The 10231-nt window shown below is 38.6% G+C and overlaps 1 long non-coding RNA gene across 1 annotated transcript in view; it reads right to left on the reverse strand.

Moving 5' to 3' along the window:
• LOC148778943 (uncharacterized) overlaps nt 1–10020 on the reverse strand; it is a 28389-nt gene extending 18369 nt beyond the window's left edge. Inside the window, exon 1 of the long non-coding RNA XR_016047987.1 lies at nt 9674–10020. This is a non-coding gene — a long non-coding RNA (uncharacterized LOC148778943). The remainder of the gene's footprint in view (nt 1–9673) is intronic.
• Between the last annotated feature and the right edge of the window lie 211 nt (nt 10021–10231).

Raw genomic sequence — 10231 nt, forward strand, 5'->3', positions numbered from 1 at the left:
CACTGCCATTGCATCCAAAACGTCGAAAAACCCCCAAAGACGAGATTTGGGCTCAATCAGACCTCCCATGAACATTTTGGGCCCAAATTACCACAAAACGGGCAAGTTGTACACTATTGCGGTGTGGCCTCACCAAACCAGTCCCCAATCATGGAGATTGTGTTCTTCACAGCTCGAGATGACCTGCAAACACCCATACGTCACTCATTTGGAGTGAAAACAAGCTCAAATTCAAACACAAACTAGGTCTCGACGACCCGGTTATTTTGACATATGGCACGCGTCATGACGTGACCCATAACCAAAGCATTTCTAGAGACAAGATGAGCCCGAAACCATGGAAATCAGAGCTTTTGACGAAAAAGATGTCTCGAACTTCGTGAAGCAATAACTCGAGATCTGTACATTGGATCATCGTAAAGACAGGTCCGATGAGACCGTATCACAAAAGGCTACAAGCTAGTATAACTTTTACACTCAATCCAAAGTCGGATAATCACAAATTCCAAGGATGAAGAAAAGGAAGATCGCCCAATCACCGGAATCCCTTTTCCGGCAATCTCCCGAATTCAGAAAGGACTTCAAGAAAGAACCAAAACAAACAAAATTTGATGCAAAACGATTGTGGTAGTCTCCTTTTTAAGTTGCAATCAAAATAAAAGACTCGAAACACCATGGATAGCATTTCATTGACGGCCAAAGTTCACGATCTAGCCGGATTTCTACCTCTCAGGAAAGAGTCTGTCTCAAGACGATCAAAAGACATCAAACACTTCAAAATCAAATAAGCATCAAGACTACGATGATGGATCATCTGAATCACCGCCATAAGCATCCGAAAAAGCTTCCAAGATCTGGAAATGGTAAAAGGCCCCTCAGAGAGGGATGGTTTCATCATTAGCACAAAAGGTTTAAGGGTCATTTTGGTAATTATTCCTAAATTCGGGATTTTATTGTAATTTCTTTTAATTATTATTAGGCTTAGTTTTGTGCATCCACCTGTAACAATCCTAAACTTTAAAAAAAATATATATATATATATAAATAAATAATTCTTTATAGTGTGATGGTCCATATAAGTATTATGGTCCTTAAGGACCATCATCACTTTTGTTAACTTTTTCCTTTCCTTTACCACATCCTTTAGTTGACGTGGGCCTCAAAGGCTTCACGTATAACATTATCGTCACACCTCATGTATGAGGTGGAACTAAATAAAATAGTATAATAAGGTGAGGACTCCCACCCTAAAAACCTTTTGAGATCTTTCTCTCTCTAATCGAAACACAGTGAGCTCCTCTCTCAAGCCGAATTTTTATCAGAAGCTCCCTCTCAAATATTTTAAGTAAGTGACTTCATTATCTTGAAAAATAATCCGTTCTTTTTAAAAATGAAATGAAATAATTACTTCTGCTTATTATCATGAATTTTAGGCGAGATAAATTTTATACACAAGCGACCTCAATATTTATAATTTCAGTGATATGTTGAATACATGATATTGCTGCTTTCGAATGTTTAAAGAGATTTAGAAATACTTTAAGTATGCAAGTGGACTCATCTAGTTCGTCGGTTAGGCATAAGTGGACCTATCCGGTACGTCGGTAGGGATTAAGTGGACTCATCCGATACGCCGATGAGTTACAAGTGGACCTGCAAGGATTAAGTGGACCTATCTAAGATGCCGATAGAGATTAAGTGTACCTATTAGGACGCTGATGGGGTATATAGGTGACCTACTTAGGATACCAGTAGGGTATTTTGTGAAATCTTTTGACTTATGCACTGACGTTAAAATGTTATACGCATTTCAATTATTCGAATTATACTTAATTATGCATTTTTTAAAGTGAAAATGCTGATGCATTTTTGTTAATAGATCTCCTTTTTGAAAATATTGATATCTTTCAACCATGATTATTTTTAGGATTATGATAATCACTTACTGAGTAGCCAAACTCATCAAATTATGGTAAACATTTTTTTTAGGATAACTGCGGTTTCATTTTGAGTGCTCGTCAGGATCAACTCTGGAAGATATTGTAGTTGTGCTTAAACTTTCTTTTGTTACTTTGTAAGAATTAGCCATTGTAAATTTGTCCTAAAAAGAGATGTATATATGTTTTGACTGTCACATCTCAGGAATATCAGTATTGTAAATTTTTGGGGCGTGACACCACCCCTGTTTGGTGGGTCCTCTATATAAACAAGCTTAGGTCAATTGTAAAAAGGTCGGATCATTCATTAACAAAAAAGGGGCATTAAGCCTGTTTTCACTTGTCCTTTGCTTCTGACTGGATCCAATGCCAAGGAGAGAGAAACTACCCCTGGCCTACCCTAATCGCGCATCTCTGTTCTCTCTCTTTTCTCTCTTTCTCTCTCTTCCCTCGTTGTTTGCCCCATGCAGTAACCCGTGCCCGCGGCAAACGCGCGGTCCCGCCTCTTTCCCTTTGCATCTCGACTGCAAACGCAACAACCTGCGGCTCCGCATAGCATCCCGCTATCCGACATACGCTCAACTCAATACCTTTCAGAGTCAACCTAAGAGTTCCAACTCTTAGACCATCGCTCTAATTTTCTCTTCGTACAGTCGAGTTGAGTTGTGAGAGACACGTACGCTCTCTCCCTCAATCACTCGGAAGGAGTCTTCCTGAGCCAATAGCGAAGAGAGTTCTAACCCTGCGGTTGCCCTAATCGCCCGAGCGCATACCCTTTGCGCAGATAGGGGGATTCTCGTCTTCTTTCTCCCTTATCCCTTCTTTTTTGTTAGCCACCTTCGTTCGAGTGAGCCACTGTAGAGGAGTACAACCGAATCCACATTGCAGTTTCCAACGCAAAAGAACGAAGCAACATGTTAAAAGCTTGAGGAGAGTTCGTGTCCAAACCACACTAGCAGACAGCCGGAGGGCTTCGTAGCTGTTCTAAGACGGCGAACTGCCCGAGCATGTCTTCGAACCACAAACGACGAGGTAAGCGTCTAAACGCACCCACGGCGTAAAAACTCTCTCTTTGTTGGTTCCTATCCACGCAAAGGAGAGCACACATGTGCACACCCCCAGATGTGCAATGCGCACGGACCCTCACGGTTGTTCGAGAGAGGATTTTCTCCCACAGTGGAAAGTATCAAGCCCCGACCAGTAGTGTCTGGAGACTCCTTTCTTTTCCAACTCCCACCATATCAAATCTCAAGGTACTCTATCATAAGCTTTCTCTAGATCAACAAAGATCGTGTGGAGGTCTTTTCCTATCGTCCTCAACTTCTCAATCAGTTGTCTAGGTAGGAAAATAGCCTCAATTGTTGACCTGCCTGGTACAAAACCAAATTGGTTTCAGATATACTCGTTTCATGCCTTAGCTATTGCTTAATCACTATCTCCCATAGCTAGATAGTATAACTCATAAGCTTGATCCCTCGATACTTCAAACAATTCTTGTAAACAGGTACCACAATACTTTCCTCCATTCATCTGGCATTTTCTTTGTTTTTAACACCTTGTTGAACAATTTTGTCAGTCAGTCAATGTAAATCTCCCCCATGCATTTCCAAACCTCCATCGGGATACAAAACTTAAACTTTCCCTTAACCCGTCCCATGCCCGGATAAAGGTGCTGAATTGTGTTAGGTAGGCAGCCGATGTAAAATTGTGCCAAAACTTATCATATAAATTATTTAACCATAAATAGTTTTCAAATATCATTTATAATAATTAAAATATATATTTAACATGAAAAATAAATTGCTCTTATGAAATAATATATAAAAAAATATATTTTTCTATTATTTTTCAAAATGTTGCTTTCTAAACCATAGTAATAATGGTAATAATGTTTTGCTTAATGGATGTCAATATTTTTTATAATTGTGCTAATAGAACTATTAGTATTTTCCTAGAGTGATCCAAGCTCCCACTAAGTGTAATTTACAATTTAGAACATAAAGAAATTCCTCTATTTAAAAATAACACTATATAAAAAAGTTTAGACATTTCTTTGTATTGTCTTCCCAGTGATAAAGCACACCGCCCATTACAAAGGACACCAAGGGTAAAACCTTAAGGCATTTTTTCATATAATATAATTACTTTTTATAGTATCTAATTAAGAAAAAAGTATACAATGAGACCATTTATCTTTGGTACAAGGTGGTCACAATTAATCTTGACCATTAGATATGAAATTGGGTGGCTACATTTATTGCATTGATCAAGCTCAAAGTTCAAAATAAATTTTCTCGAACTTTATGACACATCCAAGCTATTGGATTTCATATCGAATGGTTCTAAGTAATTATGATCTTCTTGTACAAAAGGTAAATGGTCTCGTTGTATACAATCCATATAATTAATTACTCATCTATCATGCAAGCATAAACTCTATCCATGCAGTGGTAACCTTTACCACCTCACTTCAACAAGCCTAGTGCGGACGTTAATTTTCTAAAACGAATTGCATAAAAACATATTTTTTAAAAAATACTTCTATACACAAATATTAAAAGAAAATAGCATTCATTAACTATTTTCCATCTTGAGCGATTTGAGTCAAGAGCATCCACTCTACTGTGCAGCCCATAAGCCCTTTATAGTAAGAAAAATGATAACACTTCTAGTATAACATTGTCAGTGTGCAATGAAAATCAATAAAATAGCCCAACACGTACAGTCAACGTGTCAAGTCCATGTCTAGACATGTCGACATGTGTTTACACATGTCAACATATGTAGACATGTGTCGACACATGTTTAAATGTTGACATGTGAAACAAAAAGTATATTGGAGTACTCAGGTAACACTAGATTCAATGCTGACATGGATTAATCCTATTTAGCAAATGATGCAGCCCAACTCCAGAGGAATAACTTCCTTGTACAAATACCCGTTGAGTACTGATGCAAAGCTCAAATCGAATATCTCCCTGAGATTTACAACTTCTACTTCAATGGTTTTTACCTAATTGGAGCACTTTCAAGCCCTAAGCCATGATCAAAAGCTGATGAGAAAATCAGTCATGAATTTTGATCTTGAGGACGTTGATTTCTTTCTTTTCATTATCAAGTAACTATGATTTATAATCGAGGTCCTTATGCCTGTAAGTTCTAGAAGATATGGAAGTTCTTCAAAATGGGTTAGAAGCTCCAGAGAACAGGGAGGCTTTCTATTTCAAGTATGAGTCTTTTGGATCTAAGGAAGCACTATAAATACATATATACACCGCTGGCCAAATCATTCAAGATTTGAGAACAGTATTTTTTTCTTTGAAAATGGTGTGATGACACCTTGGAGGAGTGGGTCCCCCGCCTTAGACGAGCAACTCGTCTATTGTGGTGTGATATCATTCTAGGCCTTTCTTCATCCCCTTGATCCCATACTTTCATTATAGCCCTTAAGTTCAACAGCCCTTCCGCAAACCAGCCACTCAATCCTTTCCCTTCACCCCTTCCATAGACAACCCCCTCCATCACATCATCTTACATCCAAACCCAACTCACCCCAAGTCCCCAACATAACCTTGCAAAACCTCCCACACAACCTTTCATCCCCATAATTCCAAAACTTATAATCCCTTTTCATCCACAACTTACCTCCTAACGAACTCCATCTCTATCAAATGTTAGGTGAACTGTCCCTTCAACCTTATCTTCCCATAAGACCCCAATCTGGCCTCAAACCCTCTCTTTTTCTCAAAATCTATCCCCATTAGCTGCCGGCTTGTTAATTTCCAGCAACATTCACCTTTAAAGAAGTCCTTATTGTTCTAACCCTAATTGCTGCCCTAACACCACCAAACGTTAACCCATATGTCTAGCTATGTCTCAACTACCAATAGATGTCATAACTTTCTGGTCCTCTCCAGAATCCTGAATAACCCCAAAACCCTTATCCTATCTTACCATCAAGCTTTCTAGGAAATCCAACCCAAACTATAAAAACTAACACTAGGAAACCTAATTCAACAAGGCATACCAATCCTATGATTATAGCGGTAGGATAACAAGGATCCTTTGGGGCCGGGGGGGGGGGGGGGGGGGGGGGCATGAGGTGCCAACCATTAGAAGGTACTCCCATCCCAACGGGAATGCTAACTCCAACCTATCTGGAATTCCTGATCCCGCAATTAGGACTTCCAAATATAATCTAGGTCTCTTATAAGCCTAGCTACACATTGATACGCTTGTGTAGGAGCCAAGTCTCTTGGTTCCTCATCACATATCAAGCCAAAGGGTTCTCAGATGGATTCTACTAAGTTGGCCATGGGGGAACAAGGTTGGCCAAATGTATCTGGAAAAGATCTATATTCTTAAAGGAAGCAAATTAGGTTGATCCAAAGATATATCTCATAGTCAATGAAGTATGCTACACAATAAATCATGCTTCTATAAGTACCTCGTTCATAGAATTATGGTTCCCGGACTGAGTTGCTCAAGCAATCTAATGAGAAATGCAAGAAAAAGAGCTTGAAATGATTTTGGGTGATCGGAAAGCCCATGCAAATCTGACCTATGCTTGCAAGAGGAAAAGTATAAAAATAACCATCATAGTTTCCAAAGTCATATCATATATAATAGAAACCTTGGGGGGGGGGGAAACTGAGATATCCATCCTGCACAGAGAATTCATCCCTCCCATGAATAGAGGTAGCCAAGAAGGTTTTTCAATAATTGATACACAAACTGATTGTTTCCTCCAGACAGAGCACCGGCAACAAGTACTAGATTCTTTTTTGAGCCATTAACAGTGGAACAATCTCTTAGCCAATGACCATTGAAAGGGTTACAAGATAAACCATACAAAGTGCATGAGCCTTGATGCTGCACTTTTTCAGCATGTTATCATGCATATTCAACGAGGGAAAAGTTTATATAAGGATGCAACCTTATAATGTAGAACTACGGATGCACCTCAAAAAATCCATCGCAAAAGGTAGTTTTAATGTTGAAAAACCCTTTGATTGATCATCTCGACATCGAGATGTATGTCCATGAAAAATAAAAAGATTTTAAGTCTCAGAAATAGTGCATTTTACAACATATTATCTACACCGTCCATTTTCAAGATTTTCATATGCTTCCATTTTCAAGATTTTCATATGTTTAAAAATCTACTTGATTTTAACCATTTTTTAAATTTAAAATTTTATAATTAGATATAAAAATAGATTTTGAGATAATCTTAAGACATGAGATAATCTTAAGACATTTTACATCAAAATTATATACTATGATAAAATTTGAAGGTGCACCTTACCTCTACAGCTACGGATGCATCTGTATGCCAACTGCACCCATTCAACAAACATGGTCCCATTATTACTACTGAGCCAAAAAAGAAAGATTCAAACATTCTCCATGAAGTATTGATGTGAACAAATGCCAAACTGAACCTCAGTTTGAATATCACTTTGAAAATGACGTGCTCATTTCCAAAACTCCAAAATCTACAAACGTTATAAATCACCACCAGTGGGAATTGGCCTGGCTTGACAGTTATAATGGTAATACTTGCACCACAACATCCCAGGATCCTTCCCACAATGGACTACCCAGAACAATACAACTTGGTAATGGAATCACTTCTCAGTGTGAATAACGCAATTTATTGATACATAAATAATGTCCATTACAATAATTCAGGACATATTTGTGACCATCCACAAAAATTAAAAGAACAAGTATGCTTTTGCACTTCATCACAGACGTACACATGATCATAGGCTATTCGCTTTCTGGAAAGTCATATCAACTGAGTAACTGTGTTTTGTTACAACAATTGGAGGTATGTAGCCTAGCCTGACTCATGAAGTGCAAGGTACAAAACATGTGTGAACTCTCACAATTCATGAAAATTTATCCAGTAATTGGTCATTTAGCCCGCAGATGTGTAGGTGATCCACTGCTAAGGCAATGATAAGGTAGCCGTATCCATTTTGACGAAATGAGAGTAATGTTAAATTACTCGGACCAACTAGGACTTGGCCCCTTCCAAAGCCGAGTAACTCGGGCAAGTCCGAGTAGGCTTGTCTGAGTCCTGCATGAATAATGATGGAAGAGGAGTAGGATTCCTATCAGTGGTGACTGCGTGTCTCTGGGTTCATGGTGAGTGGGACCAGCTATAATCCATTGGGGAGATGGTCAATGGGTAAGACATGGCAAAATGAGGGCTAGGTGTGAGAAAGCCAGAGAGCACTAGGTATTTAAATGCTCACAAGAAAAGTTCAGAGAGAAAATGATAAAACAACACATTAATCTTAAAGAGAGAGAGGAAGAAGAAGATGAAGAATAAGAAGGAAATGGAATTTGAGGAGTTTAAATAATATGCACAAGAAGCCCAAACTCTGCCCCCAACCATCACTAATGCCAATAAACTCCTTCTCTATGGCCTTTACAAGCAAACAATGTTTGCCCTGTAACACTAGCCGACCTGGGATGTTCAATCTAAGGAACATAGTGAAATGGGATGCTAGGAAGGCGGTTGAAGGGAGATCAAAGAACGAGGCAATGAGCAACTACATCACCAAGGTTTCTAAAGGAAAACACAAAAAAGGGGTGGGGATTACAAAGCCAGATATAGAAAGAGAGTTTAGAGTTTTTTAAAGTTGCAAAGCCCGATATAGAAAGAGAGTTTTTAAAGGAAATTGCAGAGAGATAGAGAATGAAATGAGAAAAAGGGGATGGATTTCCACTTCCTTTTCTACTTTTTGTTCTAGCAAAACTACTCGGGTTAGTACTGTACCGACTCACTTGAGTACTGAAGAATCAGGTGAGTCTAAAGTACACACACGTACTGAAGAACTTGGAGTGTGCCCGAGTTCTACAGTGCTAGGGTGAGTTTTTACAATACCTAACCCCCAATCTCATAAACATCTACTCGCGCTGCCGAGTCCGAGTCTAAGTCTAAGTCAACGTGGCCAATTTTTTTAACACCGAATGAAATCAAAGAGAGAATAAATTATTTTAATTTTATTACTTGGAAAATAATGCATAGAACCACCAATAAAAAGTAAAAAATGCATAAATTTAAGGGTTTACTTTCCTTTGCTCGAGAATTAATACAGAGAACACTTGCCCTTTTCTATTCTTTTTGAGCAACCAAATACTCCATGTGTATTTGCGATTGTGCACTCTCAACCAAGAGAACACCAATGCGAGAGAGAGAGAGAGAGAGAGTAAATAGTTGAGCTTTTTTGTGAATCGTGACTACTAGATAAATTGCACTTTGAAGGATGGAGCCTCATAAAATGCATTGCAATGTTGGGGCCTGCCTTCAAATATATTATAAATAAAATGCATGAAGCATGTGAAATTCCAAATTACAAGCACCCATCCTACATAGAATTTCTGTGTTTCTGAAATTGTAGAAATATGAATTGTGTGTCTTTGACTTTTTATTCACCCAAAAGGAGATAACAAATGAAGGTGCATCTAACAATGAAGTCCACGAAAATGTAACTGTATCAAAAAGAGCTTTAAAGTAAATTAACAAGCCTTAGCATAGCATTCCATAAGACCAATTAGGGTTAGGGTTTCACTTCCACAAATGGCATTTGAAAACTCCACGACAAACTTTCAACGGAACTCCATTGGATTACACTCATCAGAACTACATTGAAAAATCTCTCTAGAAAAGGTAGTAGCAGGACCATTAAATTACAGGATTTAGGGTTACGAAACCATACCCGAGTAACTGTATGATCAGACTGCTGCTAAGGTCCATTGAATTGCAGAAATACAAATCAGATCAATGCTTTTGCCAGTGAACCAGCTCAGCCTTGGGGTTTACTTTGAAAAATAAAATAAAATGTAGTAGTTCTAGGGTTTCAGTTTTTTACAGAAGATTTCAGACCTTTGAATAAGTTCATTAGCAAATTGATCCCGAGCTTAAGAACCCCCTAAAAATGGAGGCAGCCGTTGCCAATTTGGAGGGAAACAATTGATGCGTGGCATTCTTAAAGGCCGGGTTATGACTATTCTACCCATGTCATTTTCTTAAAATAACGAAAATAGTCTAAAAGGAATCTTGTAATAGTGGGTCTTTCGGGTCGGACAAACCCGACACGGGTCCTGGTCAGGTCGTTGCTTTCGAGCTTCAACCCAATGAGTGGGTTCAAGTCGAAAAGCCTCCACCTATATTCTTGTTGGGTTAGGTCCAGGCCCAGGTCTGAGTTTGTGTAGACCATACCTGACCTTACCCATTTACACCATATATCAGCCTGGAAGGCTGGAACTCTAATGGA

The sequence above is a fragment of the Amborella trichopoda genome, chromosome 13, assembly GCF_054954075.1.
Source record: "Amborella trichopoda isolate Santa Cruz 75 chromosome 13, AtrichopodaSantaCruz75HAP2 v2.0, whole genome shotgun sequence".
Lineage (NCBI taxonomy): Eukaryota > Viridiplantae > Streptophyta > Magnoliopsida > Amborellales > Amborellaceae > Amborella > Amborella trichopoda.